This window comes from Neomonachus schauinslandi, chromosome 3, assembly GCF_002201575.2.
Source record: "Neomonachus schauinslandi chromosome 3, ASM220157v2, whole genome shotgun sequence".
NCBI classification, from domain to species: domain Eukaryota; kingdom Metazoa; phylum Chordata; class Mammalia; order Carnivora; family Phocidae; genus Neomonachus; species Neomonachus schauinslandi.
The window spans coordinates 175332463-175351645 of record NC_058405.1 but is presented as its reverse complement, the minus strand read 5'-3'; the positions used below and the strand labels follow the sequence as shown (position 1 = coordinate 175351645).

At 45.2% G+C, this 19183-nt stretch overlaps 1 pseudogene; it reads left to right on the top strand.

The window, feature by feature from the left end:
* The first annotated feature begins 3087 nt into the window (after positions 1 to 3087).
* LOC110592240 lies at positions 3088 to 3533 on the top strand (annotated as a pseudogene).
* The last annotated feature ends 15650 nt before the right edge of the window (positions 3534 to 19183 follow it).

Below are 19183 nucleotides of genomic sequence, written 5' to 3'. Positions count from 1 at the left end.
ATTAGGAGTTCTTTTTTTTAAGCTCTATATATACATGGTGTATTTTTAAGAGGGTTTTAATAAATTTAATAGAAGAGAATGCATCTCAGCCTTAGGCAAAACTGAAAACTTCTCTGTGGAGCCATACGGAACCAGCAGACCCTCCCAGTTTCTCTCTCAGAACCTCCTGCTTTGGGGGGCCGTGCTCTCTAAACACCTGCTTCATCCTTCTCTGTCCGAGGACCAGGTTTTTTGGATTCCCCACACTCATGACAGAAAATGGCAACCCACCACTTTTGAGTTTATAACACTCAAGCATAAGCAAATGGTCCCTAATTAACATGACTCTTTTGGTCATGGTTCTGAAAACCCACAAGAGAGGATGTGATGGCCCAGCACAAGTTGTGTCCACACTTGTTTCAGTCTGTGGCCACAGATGGGTAGAAGGATATTCACTATAAACATGGCTGTCATCACTCGCCATATTGGAGAACAAGAGTTAAAGCTCAGAGAAAGGGGGATATCAGGAACTGGGCAGATTCCCCAAAAGGAGTTTTCAACCGTTACCCCCTTATTTGAATAATACAGTTTCATCAGCATGTTCTCTGAGCCTCACCATTATTCCTTCAAGTTGGGCTTTTGTCAGGACTGTCAGAGATATGGCCCCCTACCCAATCCTTCCCATGCCTCACTGAGCAGTGATGGATGCAACAGATGATCCTGTGTTCTATATCATCTCAATCATGATTCACATGACAAAGACTCATGGTTATCCCCAATATCTATTCCTTCTTCTCCTGTAAAATTAGAACTTGTGGTTAGGCAGATGGCCAGCCAGAATAAAGATTACATTTCTTAGCCTCCCTTACATCTAGGTATGACCATTTCACTAAGTTCTGGCCAATCGGTTCTGAGCAAAAATGGTAAGTGCAACTTTTAAGCCACACTCATAGAAGGGGCTTTCCCTCTCCTCTTCCTTCTTCCTCCACCCTGCTGCTGAGAACACGAGCATGGCAGCTGGATATCTTGGATCGTGAAGATCAGGGAAGGCTGGCAGAGCAACAACATAGAAGGAGCCTGGGCCCCGATGATGTCAGAGAGCAGAGCCACTATATCAGCTGACCATTTACATGAGAGATACGTACAGGTCTACCTGGTTTAAACCACTTTTATTTATGTCTGTCGCACACAGCAGAAACTATGTCCTAACTAACACTGCTTGTACAGTCATAAACTTCCAGAACTTTAGTGTGATAATGTAATTTAGAAATTATTCAGCCCAACCCTTCATAGTACAAATGAGGACAGATTTAGCAGCTAAGAAGAGAGAGTGAATGCCTCATTGCACATCTGGGACTCGACCTAGGTCTTCCGGCCCCTTCTGACCCCCTTCCAGCCGCAGAACTTTCTATCTGACTCCACCAGTCTTCTCCACTAAAAAAGTAGTGAATATTCAGCAACATATGATCAAATTTGGTTTTTAAAAACTTTTTCCTACATACAAGATGATGTGTACATAAAACAACAGCAATCTCCCTTTCATACAAGGAACAAAGAGTCTCTGTTCTCTTCTTGGTCTGCCTACTTTTATTTCTTTACAGCTCATACTTTGAATCCTCACTGTATCTGCCCTCCCTCAAAGCCAGACCCAGCATAAGGTGGGTGCCATGGGACATGCAGGAAGACACTGAATCTCCCTGGGCCTCCCATTCCTTCCTTGAAAAATAAAATTAGACAAATCCGTTCACCTCTGAAATTCTACAGTTCTGTTAAGGTTGTGTAGGCTCTCCAGTCTGATCCTGACAGAAATGTGATTTCCTTGGAAACTCTTTCCCACTTTAAAAGGACAAAACTAAGCTTTCAAACATAAAGGCTTCAAGCACCCTGCATTCCATGCTCCCCACTGCCCGGACCTCAAGAAGACCCTGCTGTGTACACAGGAGTTGGCATATGGTAGGTAAAGTGCCACGACCAATTGTTCACAATCAGCTCTTGTTGTGCTAACCTGTTATTTGCCCTTTCCCTTTTGTGGAATGGATGAGCCAGCTGGGTTTCCTGCACCCCAGAGTGCATCTGGGAAATCGGGACCTACAGAAGCAAAGGCAGACAGGGAAGATCAATGGTGATACCGCTCTTGCACTTGACTTCACTGAGCCCTTCTTGGTGTTTACAAGCCCAGAACCTGGGTTTGAACTCCCATCTTCACCCATTTTGTGGGAAAGGAAAGGCACATACAGAACCCCCAAACACCAACAATCTGATCATACCTCACCTGAGACCCATCATCAGTTGCTTTTAGAAAGAAAAAACTAAATACATGGGGAGATGAAATCAGAAGAAAGTAGAAAAGGCCCCAAAAAGTTGTTTGCCTCAACTGAGAAAAGAGCAAAGACTATAGAAGGAAAATCAAACCAGAACACAATGGTATATATATAGTCATCTACTTCTTGCTTTTAAAATAATTTAAGAGGTGCCTGGGTGGCTCAGTCGCTTGGGTGTCTACCTTCAACTCAGGCCATGATCCGGGACTCCCAGGATCAAGCCCCACGTCTGGCTCCCTGCTCGGCAGGGAGTCTGCTTCTTCCTCTGCCCCTCACCCTGCTCACGCTCTCTCTCTCTCTCACTCAAATAAATAAATAAAACCTTTAAAAAATAAATTGATTAAATAAAATAATAATTTAAAATTATGCCATTACTAATCTAAAATTAAATTTTGCCTCTCTTTTACTTCTTTGCTGTCCACACTTTAGCTCATCTCTGGAGTGTCATGTCACTCACTACAGAGCAAGATGTAGCCTCCATGACCCCCTCGCAAGGGGACTGATGCTCAAGCACCAGTAGTCTAGGACAGAGAGTGATCACACCTCCACCAGGGAGAACTTATGGAGCCTTTCAAGGGGGGTCCTAATCCCTCAGTCAGAACTGGGGAGATAGGAGACAACTCGTGAGGCTTGCAAGAGTGTTCTCTCTCTGCCTCTGGGGCAGAAGCAGCACCCGGATTAAGCCACATCGTACCCTTATCATAGAGAGCTGCCCAGGAGCTCATGACATCCTGTGTACTTCTGGCCTCAGAATGCTTCACCTTGCTTTTCCGTCTGGGCTGCCGACATGCCATCCAGACTGAGGAAGACCCGGAAACTTCGGGGCCACGTGAGCCACAGCCACGGCCACATCGGCAAGCAAAAAAGCACCCAGGAGGCCGGGCTAATGCTGGTGGCATGCATCACCACAGGATCAACTTTGACAAATATCACCCAAGTTACTTTGGAAAAGTTGGTATGAGACATTACCACTTAAAGAGGAACCAGAGCTTCTGCCCAATTGTCAACCTTGATAAACTGTGGACCTTGGTCAGTGAGCAGACACAGGTAAATGCCACCAAAAACAAGACTGGAGCTGCTCCTATCAATGATGTGGTGCAATCGGGCTACTACAAAGTTTTGGGAAAGGGAAAACTCCCAAAACAGCCTGTCATCGTGAAGGCCAAATTCTTCAGAAGAACAGCAGAGGAGAAGATTAAGGGTGTCGGGGGCGCCTGCATTCTAGTAGCTTGAAGCCACGTTGGCAGGTGGGGGGAGGGAGTTCATTAAATGCTAAAGAGCTAAAAAATAAAAAAGAATGTTTCACCTTTCCCCATTTGTCTCCTAGGCCCTAGGGAAACATGGCTATTTGTCTGCTGGACACAGAGGATGAACATAAGGGCCAAGATGCTACCCAAAGCCCAAGCCCAAGGCTCTCCTTGGAGTCACAGGATGCTCTGCCAAAGGGAAAACAGAAGGGTCTTTCAGGACAAACATCTCCAAGTTGAGGATGAGGGTCTCCAAGGCAGGCTGATTTCTCCTACCTCTCTTGAGCATGACCACACTTCTCTTCCTAAACGACAGTTTGGCTAGTTGTGCTCCAAGAGGCTGAAGCTAGGAGAGAATCATGCCTGCGGCACTAACCATACATTATCTCATTTAATCTTCACATTTAATCTTCACAATGTTCCGCTTGAGAGCTTTGCATGATCGTTATCCCCCATTTTACAGATTTAGAGAAAGTGAATTGTCCAAGGTCATAGGGTCAATCAGTGGTGAAGTCAAGATTCCAATCCAGACCTGAGCTCGCCACTAAATCATAACGCCTGCCGGAGCATAGATGTCCACTGGAGAAGCCACTCTGTGGACCCCAGGCACCAGTGGGTATCACCATCCCCTGCTTCCTGAAGGAAAGGCCTGTAACAATGTCCCCTCAGAGGACAGCTGGGACCGCCTGTTACCTTCCACTTAGGAGTTGCTTTTTTTCCAACACTTTTGCCAGCCTGTGGTTCACATTCTGGGAAAGTCATAATCAGGATAATAAATTTTCTTTCTAGGTTCCTGTTTTTGAATGCTCTCCATTTTAAAGAACACGGGTTCCCGTTCTAGGAACTATTGGTTGTTTCTATCACTGGGTTTCTCTATGTATTTCTGAAAAGCTTTAAAAATCCAAAGTGGAATTGATGACATTGTCTTTTTCTTTTGCCACATAGAGTTTCTCTGAAATGAGCCACCATTTCTATGCCTCATAGATACTCAGGCTTTCCCTTAAAAAAATAAATGCAAGACCTCCTTTGCGAAGGGCAGCTCAAGTTCGAAACATGGGCCGGGGAGATTTTTATGTTCGCATGCTGGATCAAGACTTCAGTCTACTGAGCCAGTCCCAGCCTGTATTTACACTAGCAGGCAAGGGTCTGGGGTGGGAGGGCCGGTGCAGCCCCCACCCTCACAGCTTCTGCTCCAACCCTGGCCCCTGCTCCACCAGTTGACACCAACTGCAAGTAACTGTGAATTATAATCTTTCCCACATAAGAAATTGTCTTTAAGAAAAATGATTATTCTTTATCCATTTGAGATAGCCACTTCAAATTTCAAAAGTTAATGGGTTAAAGAATGCTAAGGAGGCAAAAACAATCAGCAGACAACGGTAATTAAACCAGAATCAAATTACAAATTAAGAATAGACCCAGGAAAACAAAACTTGCTTCAGCCAAATTGAAATCTATATGAGTTACAAGTTGAACTCATGGCATTTAGGCTTTCGACGTAAGTCATGATAAAATTTCAGGCAGAGAGCCTGCTGAGGACAAGCAACTCTCTCCACTGCAGCCAGATTCTAACACCTCCATCGGGGCAACATTGTAAACTGCGCGGATAACGTATTCAAATAGCCTCCGCTTCCATAAATTCAACCCTGCCAGTATTTGCGGACACTGAATTCCGAAAATCCCGTCATAAATAAAAATTTTGCAAGCCACCACCTCTTCTTTAAACTCGGCCACAGACCATAAAAAATAAAAAATAAAAATTATGAAGTTACATCTCTCCAAAATGTGCATAGTCTCCGGGGCCACGGGAGCCTTAGCAGGTGAAAGAGGAAGGCACGTGACCCCTGAAGGCCCAGGCAGCCTTTCCCTCAGCCGGAGAGATGCCTCAACATCTTGTAACTCCTGCAGCTTTGCCCTTAGAATGAAAACTTAGATGCCTGTCTCACCTTCCCAAAGATGCTGCTTGAAATCCCAATTTAGAAGTCATCTGAGAACTGGATGATACCATAAAAACAATTGTATGTCACTTTGTTAATCCATATATCTAATTATCTCATTTGATTCCTCAAACTCGGTTTGTAATGTTGGAAACAAGTTCACAGAGCCCAAGGATTAACTCCAAAATCACAGGGCTCACAAACACAGAAGCAGAACTCACACTCAGGTCTTCTGGCTCCAAGTCTGTGCTCCTTGCACCAAACGATGCCTTGCTCTCATCACAGAAACCTCGAAATGTTGTGACCTGTGTTAAGTAAGAGAGCTGAAATATTGCCGCTCTGTTAACATGAGTTCAATGCTGTGGGCAGTTGCTAAAGGTAAGTTTCTTGCTGTCCCAGAATTGGACCAGTCAAGGCCTGGATCCTCAAATCAAGGAAAAATGAAAATACAAAATTTTTACATTTAAGAGAAAAGCCTTCGAACACAGATGTGGCATCTAAAGCAACCTCACTTTTGTTCCTTCTAAAAATTAGCACACCATTCCCGAAGATCTCTTACACATCTATTTACAAGTAGCTATGAATCCAAATCAGATGGCAACCTTGGATCCAGCTGTTGTTTCTCCAGCTCACAAAAATCTCCATGAACCCCCCCGACCCCGGTGCTAAATTACTACCTCCATCCTCTTCATTTAACCTCAAACTGGGTCACCTTCTAATCAAGAAAAATTAATGACTAGCAACATATTTTTCTCTTCCTCTTAATTAGAGTAATTCTACCCTGGCAGTAACTCTCAGACTGAAACGATGCTAATGACAAAGTTTTAATTCAGAGAAAAGGGGCAAGCCATCAAAAGCAACCAGCCCCGGCTATGCCTGGTTAATGGCTAGTCAAGAGACCAGGCCCACGGCCCATTTACCGTGAAACGAATGGGACTTCAGCTCCAGGGACCCTCACAGAGCCGGCCCCCTCCCCTCAAGGCCCAGAGCCATACTGCACATGGTCGCAAGTGTTTGTAAAATTTTCACAAGTAAGACATTCTAACCACAATTGGTTAAGATTAATCTCTTTCCACTCTAAGTTTCCCTCAGCCATACTTCCCTTCAGATTAGGCGGGACTAGAGTGACTCCTGGCATTTTTGGAATCCAGACAAGGGGCAGTGTGAAATTCATTTAGTTTGGGTTTAGAGACCCATGTGTCTGTAGCTCGCAGTCATTTCCATGTATAGGTAGGTTAGCGCCGGCTGTCCCGGTATAGAGAGGGCTTTCATGAATACTGCTCCCCGCCATGAGGCCCCCTCACCAGAGCCGCAGAGGGGAAGGGCCAGAGATCCCACCACATTCCGTCGCCATGTTGGACAAAGTCCTTGAACCCCTCAGAGCCTCAATGCCCCATCTGTAAAATGAGGATAGAACATCGCCTTTCTCAAAGACTGGCATGATTTACTAAAATCGATTACTATCAGGGCGCCTGGGTGGCTCAAATGGTTAAGCATCTGCCCTCAGCTCAGGTCATGATCTCCAAGTCCTAGGATCTAGCCCCAAGTCGGGCTCCTGGCTAAGCGGGGAGCCTGCTTCTCCCACTGCCTCTGCCCCTCCCCACTCATGCTCTCTCTCTCTCTCTCTGTCTCTCTGTCTCTGTCTCTCTGTCTCAAATGAATAAATTTTTTAAAAATCTTTAAAAATAAATAAATAAATAAAATTTATTATTATTAACACTAGCATTACTCTGTATCAGGCAGTGTTAGGTGCTTAACATACATTACCTCAATTAAGCCTGGGCTTAGAGAAATTAGGTAATTTATTCAAGCTCACACAGCTGATAAACTGAGGAACCATGAGGTGACTATGAGCAGTCTTTCAACCACCATGCTACACAGGGGCTCAGCCTAGATGCTCAGTGTTACCATTAATGCCTAACATTTATGGGAATGTGGGCCAAGCCAAAGTCGGGCACTCACAGGAGAGTGATGGCAGCCAACGTCATGCCAGGGGTCGGGGTTGTACAGGACAGACAGAAGGTCTAGGCTATGGTCCAAGGAGCAGGATAGGGATCATAACCTACAGGGAAACATCAGCAAAAACAACTACCAGGTGCCAACCTGCATGCTAGGCATATCCCGTATATTTAAATTAGGACCCTTTTATATATATTAAACCAGCAAAAAAAAAAAAAAAAAAAAAGCTCAAAAATAATAATATTCAATGCTGGCAACATTTTGCCCACCTGCTACATTCATTTATTCATGTCAGGTATGTAAATTGCTACACTCCTAGAAAGCAATTTGACAACATATATCAAAAACCGTGAAGATATTCATACCCTTTGACACATTAATCCCACTGCTGGAAATGTCTCCTAAAGAGATCTTTGAAAGAAAGCAAAAGATCTATTTACACAAAGATGCTCACTACAATGATATTTGTGATTCTGAAATTCTGGAAGCTTCTGAAATGACCAAAGAGGGGAACTGGTAGATAAGTGATAGCACTCCACCTTGATGAGCTCGTTAAAATGAGTCACGGGGTCTATGCAGAACACAGACAAGCACATCACATGTGCGCAAGGACTCCACGGCAATTATAGTATTTTTGCAACTATAGATCTGTAAAGACAATGGCAGGAAGCAAAACCAAACAATTACCTTAGGGTGAGGCATTGTGGGAGATCTCATTCTCCTTATACCTTGGAGTGTTCTTCTGGTGGTGTTAAAGCTGGAGGGAAGCAGAGCCACCAAAGACCCACACAGATGACAGCATGGGTCATGGGGCTAGAGGACAGAGCTGGTCAAGGACGATGGACAATTCCAGCAAACAGCTCAGCTGTGGTCCACCAGCCAAACCAGGACTCTGGCCTCTCCACCCTCCCCATCAGCAACACCCAAATCGCTCTCAGTCTCAGTTTCCTTCATTGTGCTATTACGCTTCAATGTACTATTACCTTTTGAGGGACAACCTCACAGGGTTATTGGGCGGGGGTCCATTCAGATGATGCTGTTTCATTTCATTTAAGAACATCTTTCTGGCATCTGTCCAAAGACATCAGAGAGTAGGGGTGCCTGGGGGGCTCAGTCCATTGGGCATCTGACTCTTGATTTCTGTTCAGGTCATGATCTCAGGGTCGTGAGATCCAGCCCCATGTCGGGTTCCACACTCAGCCTGGAGTCTGCTGGAGATTCTCTCCCTCTGTCCCTCCCCCTCCGCACTCCCCACCCCGGCTCACACCTGTGTGCTCTCTCTCTCTCTCTAAAATAAATAAATAAAGCTTAAAAAAAAAAAAAAAAAAGACATCAGAGAGTCAACGGTACAGCTCCAGCCTTCCATTCCAGATCTTGGGGTGGAACAGGTTTACAGGCTGGCACCTAAGTCTCCAGCTCTAAGTGCTCTCATGTAATGGTCTGGCTGCCTCATGAGTGTGGCAAAGCACAGGCTCAAGTTAAGTCACTGATCATGGGGGTTATCCTTTTGCTCTTGCTGTCTCCAGTGTTCTCTTTCCTGGCATGCTGGACACCCACCCTCTTCAGGACCAAGAGAACAAATTCCTCAATTCTCTCTCTTGAGCCACCATCAAAAGGAGCAAATACCATTCTCTACCCAGTTACCCCTGACTTGCACCATGGCGGGTGCAGGAACTACCTGGAGCCAGCTCTGAAGCCATCCAGGAACACCATCATTGTGAGCTGAGCCCCCCAAACCCAGAGCCTCATCTCTTCTCAGTCTGGCTGCCCCACCATCCCCAAAGCCAGAGGTGGAGTGAAGGCTCTGAGCAGAATGGCCTTCCCTAGTTGCTGCCTGGTAGACTCCAGCCATGTTTAAGGCCCAGCTCAAACAGACCCTAGAGGATTGTTTCTCACCCCTGCCACTCTTGACATTTGGAGCCACATAACTGTTCCTTATAACAGGCTGTCCTGTGTATCGTAGATGGTTAGCAGCATCCCTCTACCCATTAGATGCCAATAGTACCCCCAACATCCAATTTTGATCATCAAAGATATCTCCAGACATTGCCAAATATTCCTTAGGGGACAAATCACCCACTGTCTCCTCCCCCCACTGGAGAAAGATTCCCTTTCCCATCTATTCATTCCCATAATATGTATATATAGTATATTGTATATTATATATATTGTATATACATATATAGTATATATATTGTATATGTATATATGTGTAATATATATAACATATATTTAATTACATGTATTACATATATGTGTAATGTACATTTATATGTAAAATATATAAATATCTCCCTTTTATCTTTATTATTTCATCCTATTTCATCCTTTCTCTACCTGTCTCTTCTGGGGCAGATCTTATTTTCTCCAAGGCAAGGCTGTATCCTGAGTAATGTTACATCCCCAGCACATTGCACAGAGCTTGGCACAGAGCAGGTGCATAACAAGTCCAGTGGAGTTCAGTGATGGCTTAGTGGATCCCAGGATATTTCAGAGATGAAAAGAGATGACCCTGACCTAGAGTTGTAACACTTCATTCCCTCCCAAATTGGGGTGGAAAAGCTGGATGGTATGTACATTTATTGGTGAGGGAGAAAAAAAACCCAGACTTTATTCTTTTTGCTGACAGACATGCTCAAGAAAGTTTGGAGTTGTGTTGGGGATTACTTTCAATAAGTTTCTAGTTTGAGATCTCACTAAGCCATACCCATGGGGTCTAAACTGCATATTCCAAGAGAAAAGACAAGAAGGAATACTCCCAAAGCCTCAAGGCATTGATTTACACTTGGTGAAACTCTCCCTAAATCTCATCTGACTTTACTTACAATAAGATGTCCCCTGTCTCCCCAATGGATAGACTAACAAGTGAAAATGTGCTTACCCCAAGCATTGAGGGATTTGGATGAGCCATGGGTTAGAGGCCACCGTAATCAGGGACAGGAGGCACTGAAGCTCAGAGTCAGGTTCCAAAAAGATGGATGCTGAGTTGTCTCCAATGCTCTAGAGAAGAAAAGAAGAAAAAAAAAAAAAGAAAACACGAGAAAAGTGGATTTACTTTCTGTTGGATAAGCAATACCCTTCCCTCCAGCAAAATCTATGTAAATAACCTTGATGTAGAACACCTCTGAAAGAAATTGACCTTCTGAAAGATAAATGGAGCCTTTGAGGAATTTTCTTAAGACTTTAAATGAGCTTGGAGAGTCTGTAGAAAGTACCTCTGCCCCGCCCTCTCTAGATTAATGAGTGTACATGTGTGGATGCCCGCACACATGGACTATGCCTCTTTTCTCTGGTGATCATTCAGGTTGCCCTGCCTTTATGCTTGGGACTCCAGGAAGAGGAGTGGATGATTTCAGCGGGACCAGAGCCAACGGTGGGATCCAAGAGCTCTATTTCCCCAGGTGTCCTCTGTACACTTAGGGGCCCTCCACCCCATCCCACCAAGCTCTGGGGCAGCTGAAGAGCCCAGGCCCAACCCCCTCCCACTTGGCCTAGCAAAACAATGTCCTGTACAGACCTATTAGCCCCAGAGCTTCTTGGCTTCTTTCTCCAGTGGAACTAAAAACAGCCTTCAAGTGAGGAGTAGGAGTAGGCAGGGGGTGGGGCCTGGGCTGCATCCAAGAACTCTCAGGAGACCCCCTTAAGTTAAACCTGGCTATAAAGGTGAGAGCAGGTGTGGTCAGTAAGGGCCCTCAGCTCCCAAACAAATACCTTCCCTCAGTCCACTGAGCCCAGAAATCCCCCATGAGAGCTAAGGCTGAGAGCGAATACACCAGGGAGAAGTAATAAATCACCCTCAAAACATTCACTGTAAAGTACAAACCACTCCTCTCTGAGGTCATCTGCTCCCTTCCCCCACTCCTTGACCTCCCTTTTTCAATAATGGTACCTTCTTATCCTTCAGGCTGGAAGTTAAATGCCTTCCCCTCAGAGAAGACTCCCCTGTCCACTCTGCCCTGAGTTAGACCCTCCTGGGAATCGTGATCGTGGCTCCCTGCGCATGTCCTTCATGAACAGCCCCCCCCCCCCACCATGCTGGGGTTATGTCTGTGGTGTAAGTATCTATCTCCCCCTCTCAACTCTAAACTCCCTGAAGAAGATCATGCCCGTCTTGCTCACCTGAGCTATGCCCATTCCTCATTCCTGGGGAATAGCAGGCTCTTTATGAGTACTGTGAAATTCACTCATTCATTCATTAACCAATAAAAATTCTTCTCCAGAGAAGGTATTCATCAGTAAGTAGAAGGAGGTAAGACCGTATGGTCTGCCAAGCCAGGGGTGCTGGGCTTAGTCTTCCTGGCCTTATGCCACAACAGGTAAATGACCAAGCATGCCCACAGACCAAATACGTGATTCCTACTAACAATATAGTCTATGGCTAATACAAAAATAAGGCACTCTTAATATGGTGTGACCTTGTACCTAGAGCCATAACAAATCCCAGGTAACATGGTTTGCTAAAGACAGTTGTTGTCAGGGCGCCTGGGTGGCTCAGTCATTAAGCGTCTGCATTTGGCTCGGGTCATGATCCCAAGGTCCTGGAATCGAGCCCTGCATCAGGCACCCTGCTCCGCGGGAAGCCTGCTTCTCCCTCTCCCACTCCCCCTGCTTGTGTTCCCTCTCTCGCTGTGTCTCTCTCTGTCAAATAAATAAATAAAATCTTAAAAATAAAATAAAAAAGACAGTTGTTGCAACCAAACAATAAGGCTAGAATTTCAGAGGAAATTCTATGAATTCTAGAAAATATGGATGAGAGCCCAGGTATCTAGGAAAGGCCAGTTTTAGGGCTTCTGCTGACTTGTAAGATCTCCACCTAAACAGGATGGTAACCAAAAGTATCACCTGAGTGCCTCTCTCATGTTGGAGCTCAACCTGATATCAGCTCATATCTTTTGGGGAGACTTTTATCCTCTAAGCTCAAGGCTATAAAGTGTAATTTGTACAAACTATATTTAAGTGTCCATTCTTTTTTTTTAAGATTATTTATTTGAGAGAGAGAGAGAGCATGTGTGCAGGAGAGGCAGAGAGAGGGTTGAGGGGCAAAGGGAGAGAATCTTCAAGAAGATTCTGCATTGAGTGTGGAGCCCAACATGAGCCTCGATCTCACAACCCTAAGATCATGACCTGAGCCCAAACCAAGAGTCGGAGGCTTGACCAACTAAGCCACCCCCAGGTGCCCCTATAAGTGTCCATTCTTAATGCCAAACCTCTGTTAGACTAACCCAGACTTCAATGAGCATGGGAAGAAGGGAAGAAGATAGGAAAGATTAAAGGAAAAAGACACCAATAGGTTCTTGAAAGTGTCAGAGACAATCTTGACCAAATTTGCCTATTGCCTGGGATGGAACCTGTACCCTCTGCTGCCTTGGGGAGCTAAGGAACAACAAAATAACAGAATTCTGCATTCCCATCCCCACTTCACTGCTCCATGGTCATGTGTCTTGCCTTTGGTCCCTTCCTTGGACTAATATGCAAGAAGACTGCTCTGAAACATGGGTAAAACCACAGTATAACCTGGAAATTGAAGAACAGAGCTTAACACATCAATCTGAGACAACCCCTAAGTCATGACTCAGGAACCTAACTAAGTCCAAATACTAGATCTGCAGTGACTCTATCCCTCGGAAGATGTGTTAAATCAGCCAAATGTGAAGAGGCTCTCTAGGGTAGCAGCAGGTAGAACAGAGTCATAACCACGCCTCCAGGGGAAGAACGATTCCAAATGAATCTTAAAGCACATGAAGTTTGGGCCCATCAGATACTAAAGCTCCACAGGTTTCATTAATTTCCTGAAATGTAGTTGTTTATGCAAAATCAAACATAAATTCTGTTTGGGTGATAATCTCTTTGAATCCCTAAATCCCCCTTTTGATTTTCAATCTCAGACAAGTGAAGGAAGAAAACCAAATTCCTCTGCTTTGAACCCCAAACATCTTGGCAACTTTGGGCCCCTGAAGACTGCAGGTGGGATCCTCACTTGCCTTCCTCCAAATCTCCAAGTTCCATGGAAGTTTTCTGGATGAGAAACTAAATACAGCACCAACTCCACTGAGTACGACTCAGTGAGGTCATGGCCAAGAATTTTTAAAAACAGTCATGTTAGACACTATTAAAGACTTTAAGGGGGCGCCTGGGTGGCTCAGTTGGTTAAGCGACTGCCTTCGGCTCAGGTCATGATCCTGGAGTCCCGGGATTGAGTCCCGCATCAGGCTCCCTGCTCATCAGGGAGTCTGCTTCTCCCTCTGACCCTCCCCCCTCTCATGCTCTCTCTATCTCATTCTCTCTCTCAAATAAATAAATAAAATCTTTAAAAAAAAAAAAAAAGACTTTAAGGATTTTTCTTTCCTTTTCTTTCTTTAATGTGGCATTGGCATGCAACCTTCCTCGGGTAGATCTAGCCAGTTGCAAATAACCAAAAGCCATTTTATTTATTTATTTTTTAAGATTTATTTATTTATTTGAGACAGAGAGCATGAGCAGGGGGAGGGACAGAGGGAGAGAATTCCAAGCAGACTCCACGCCGAGCACAGAGCCTGATGCTGGGCTTGACCCCACAACCCTGAGATCATGACCTGAGCCAAAATCAAGAGTCAGACACTGAACTGACTGAGCCACCCAGGGGCCCCAAAAGGCATTTTAAATCTTATTAATGGAGTTCCTTTTCTTACTAACAATACAAGAAAGTAATGGCCTCTAAATTTAACCCATTAACGAAACTTTCTGGCTTCAAATATATGTGAAATGTCACAAAGAATTTAGATAAGAAAACATCTAGCACAAACACAGAGGGACCAGTGAGACAACTTCAAAGAGTTTCACTGGAAATTTATCTTCCCTCCATTCAGACCTCAACACAAAATACCTTTGACAAAGTGAAGTAACATATTATTATTAACTGAGGGTTTGACCCTAAACTCCATGATGCGGGGGGCACTATTTTCCTAAACTAACTAGCCCTAACTAACCTCCAATCAAAGCAACATAAGGCTGATTCTCTCTATCCCCCCTAAAGTCTTCAACCAAGGCTCAGATTTTATCTTCTGCATGACAAATACCCCAAGACTTAGTGGTTAAAAACAGTCATTTTGGGGGCACCTGGGTGGCTCAGTTGGTTAAGTGTATGACTCTTGATTTCGGCTCAGGTCATGATATCAGGGTCGTGGGATCAAGCCCCGCATCGGCCTCCACACCCAGCATGAAGATGCTCCCTCTCCCTGTCCCCCTACCCCTCCCCCCACTCTAAAACAACACCAACAATCATTGGCTTTGGTTCCTGATTTGGTCGATCATGAATTGGAGAAGGGATCAACTGTGTGTGTCTCACTCGGGACTCCTCATGCAGTGGCAGTCAGGACCAGCAGCCCTGGGGCTCATCCCCATGTGAGAGGCTTCCGGCTCCCCCTGCCATGTACTCTCTAGTTCCTCACTGTCCTGTCACACTTACTGTTGTGTGTATGGGAAGAGGAAGGAGAGGGACCGCATACCAGCTGCTCTGTAGCCGGCAGTAGAATGTACAAAGAGCTGGCAGAGTGCAGATGGGCAGGTGCCTCAGGCTGAGGAGGTAAAGGAAGGCTCCATGTGAAGATAGCCTCTGGATGGACACCAGGGACACCTCTGATCTGAGTTAGAGGAGAGAGGAAGAGTCATTCCCGGCAAAAGGAATGATGGTATAAAGGCATAAAAGGGAAGACATAACCAAGTGATGGAATAGAGGTGCCTTTGGGTAGTGCCCAGGTTAGCACAGGGAAGAGGGGAAATTAGGCAAGAAAGAGGAGTGAGGCAAGCCACCACCTCTCCTGAGGTGCAGCAACTCCTGTCTGTGTCTGCCCAGGTCCCTCCCAGGTGCCCTGTGACCCTCCCCAGCCTCCACACCTGCTGCAGCTGCAAAGGACGTCCCCCTGTGCCCCCACAGTCACTCGGAGGCCCGGGAGGACCCGGGAGTGACAGCAGGAGCCAAAGCGTGCCTGCTGAAGATTCAGGTCACCCAACAGGTTGGAACATCACCTGGAATCTCAACCCTGCTCAGCTTCCTCTCCTCCCCATCCCGCTCCTCCGCTCCCCTACTTGGCTCCCCCAGGGGAACGTCCATAATCATAATGGTCACTTCACATGAACGCACGTGAAGGAACCCAATCTGAGACATGATGGGTGTGCCAATGACCATTCTTGGTTTGATTCTAACCTAATTAGGCCTAAGTAACCTCTCACCAAAGAACAAAAGGCTGACCCCTGACTATCCCTCCTACCTCCACCCCCATCCCATAAAAAAAAAGAAAAAAATTCTTTCACTTTAAAAGCCAGACTCGGATTGACCACATTGCAGCATAGAACGCCCAGAAGTGTTGGCCCCACTCCTGTCATGGCACGTTGAAAAGAACAAGAATGGCTTCTCACCATCAGTATCCCCTTCACTCTAGAGCCCCAGAGAACCTCCCAGCCACAGACAAGAGGCATCAGTCACCCCAATTTGCCTTAAGCAGGAGTAAGAGTCAAAATATTTAACAACAGCATGGCACAGGCACCAGCCAATCAGAAGGGATGGCAGCTGCAAAGAATTGGCACACCTTGGTTCTCTAAGTCTTCTTGGCCATAAAAAAGATGGCCCTCCATAACCCGTAGCTTACTACTGCCCAAAGATAACATTTTGAACATCTTTACCACTCCCCAGTGCCGGGTCTGTCATCTACTATCTGGGTGTCCTCAAACAAGTTGTTTCATCTCCTGAGCCTTTGTTTCTTCTTCTATAAAATAGAATAATAACGGTGCCCAACTTGAGGCAGGGCGGAGCAAGACGCCGGAGGAGTAGGAGACCTGGATTTCATCTGGTCTCAGGAATTCAGCTGGATAGGAATCAAACCGTTCTGAACACCTACGAACTCAACAGGAGATCGAAGAAAAGAAGAGCAACAACTCTCTGAGCAGAAAAGCGACCACTTTCTGGAAGGTAGGACATGCGGAGAAGTGAATCCAAGGTGATATTCGGGGGGATAGACGGTGGGGGAGGGGCCTCCGTTGGCTGCTTCTGGCAACTGATAGAGCCGCGGAGCACAAAATCGAACTTTTAAGAAGTCGGCTCCGCTGAGGGACGTTGCTCCGGTGGCTAAGCGGGGGGTGGAACCCTCGTGGGACAGTGTGGTCTCAGGACCCTCGGGGTCACAGGAAGACTGGGGGTGCCTGAGTGCAGCGGAGCTCCCAGGTATCGGAGCGGGGAAGCCGGCTGCAGAGACGGAGCCGAGGTGCAGGCTCTCAGCTCAGGGTTGCCATAAACCATGATGCGTGGCACAGTCGGGCCACTGCTCCTCCAGCAGGGACCCAACAAGCGGCAGATCGGGGAGACTCACCTTCCTCCCCCGGGAGGAGCCGCACAGGAGTGCGCCGCAGGGATCTGCTGGGTTTGGAGACTCCACACGGGATCGGGTGCCAGAGATAGAAACGCTCAGTCACAGGCCGGGTGAGCACGGAGTGCGGCTGGAGACCGGGGAGACGGGAGTGACTGACGGCTTTTCTCTGGGGGCTCACTGAGGAGCGGGGCCCCGAGTTCTCGGCTCCTCCGGAGCAGAGATTGGGAGGCCACCATTTTCACTCTCATCCTTCAAAGCTGTACGGAAAGCTGGCGGGGAACAAAAGCTCCCGAGAGCAAACCCGGGCAGATTACTTAGCCCGGATCGGCAAGGGCGGAGCAAGTCCGCCTCCGGCAAAGACATTTGGGAACCATGGCAACAGGCCCTGCCCCCAGAAGGTGGGCAAGAACAGCCAGCCAAGACCAAGTTTACCAATCAATGAGAACGGCAGAACTCCAGCGCTAGGGGACTACTGCACATAGAATCCATGGCTTTTTTACCATGATTCTTTAGTCTTTCAAAGTTAATGGGGTTTTTTTTGAATTTTTCTTTTTCCCTTTGTCAACCAACATCTTATCAATCCCTTTTTTAAAAAAACATTTTTATTTTTCATTTTTAGAGTCATATTCTATCCCTTCATAGTAGTTACCCTTATTTTTGGCATATATATATATAAGTTGTTCTCTCTTTAAAATTTTGAGATACAGTTTCTTCTAAAGGATCAAAATATAACCTAAATCTCTAGTGTATGGCTTTGTTCTAGTCTCTTGCCTGATCACATTCTCTCCCTTTTTTTTTCCTTTTTTTAAATCCTCTTCTTTTTATTTTCAAACTTCTTATCTTATCAATTCCTTTTATAAAATTTTTTGTAATTTTCATCTTTGCAGTCATATTCCATCCCTTCATCGTATTAACCCTTATTTTTCTACATGTATGTTTTTCTTTCTTTAAAATTTTGGGAGGCACTTTCTTCTAACAGACCAAAATACACCCAAAATCTAGTGTGTGGCACTGATCTATGCACCAGCCTGATCATATTTGATCATATTCTGTTTTTTTCTTTGTTTTGTTCTGTTTTTGTTTGTTTTTATCTTTTTCTTTTGCTTTTTCTTTTTTCTTTCTTTCCCTTTCTTTTCCCCTGGTGTCAGGTCTTTTCTGATTTGTTTAGAGTATATTTTCTGGGGACGTTGTTACCCTGTTAGCATTTTGTTCTCTCATTCATCTATTCTCTGGACAAAATGACAAGATGGAAAAAGTCACCTCAACAAAAAGAACAAGAGGCAGTACCAACTGCCAGGGACCTACTCAATACGGACATTAGTACGATGTCGGACCTAGAGTTCAGAATGATGATTTTAAAGATACTAGCTGGGCTTGAAAAAAGCATGGAAGTTATTAGAGAAACCCTTTCTTGGAGAAATAAAAGAACTAAAATCTAACCAAGTCGAAATCAAAAAGGCTATTAATGAGGTGCAATCAAAAATGGGGGCGCTAACTGCTAGGATAAATGAGGCAGAAGAGAGAATCAGTGATATAGAAGACCAAAGGATGGAAAATAAAGAAGCTGAGAAAAAGAGAGATAAACAACTACTGGATCACAAGGGCAGAATTCGAGAGATAAGCAATGCCATAAGATGAAACAACATTAGAATAATTGGGATCGCAGAAGAAGAAAGAGAGAGAGGGGCAGAAGGTATATTGGAGCAAATTATAGCAGAGAACTTCCCTAATTTGGGGAAGGAAACAGGCATCAAAATCCAGGAGGCACAGAGAACCCCTCTCAAAATCAATAAAAATAGGTCAACACCCCAACATCTAATAGTAAAACTTACGAGTCTCAGAGACAAAGAGAAAATCCTGAAAGCAGCTCGGGAGAAGAGATCTGTAACCTACAATGGTAGAAACATTAGATTGGCAACAGACCTATCCACAGAGACCTGGCAGGCCAGAAAGGACTGGCATGATATATTCAGAGCACTAAATGAGAAAAATATGCAGCCAAGAATACTATATCTAGCTAGTCTGTCATTGAAAATAGAAGGAGAGATAAAAAGCTTCCAGGACAAACAAAAACTAAAGGAATTTGCAAACAGGAAACCAGTCCTACAAGAAATATTGAAAGGGGTCCTCTAAGCAAAGAGAGAGCCTAAAAGCAACATAGATCAGAAAGGAACACAGACAATATACAGTAACAGTCACCTTACAGGCAATACAATGGCACTAAATCCATATCTTTCAATAGTTACCCTGAATGTAAATGGGCTAAATTCCCCAATCAAAAGACACAGGCTATCAGACTGGATTAAAAAACAAGACCCATCGATATGCTGTCTGCAAGAGACTCATTTTAGACCCTAAGACACCCCCAGGTTGAAAGTGAGGGGGTGGAAAACAATTTA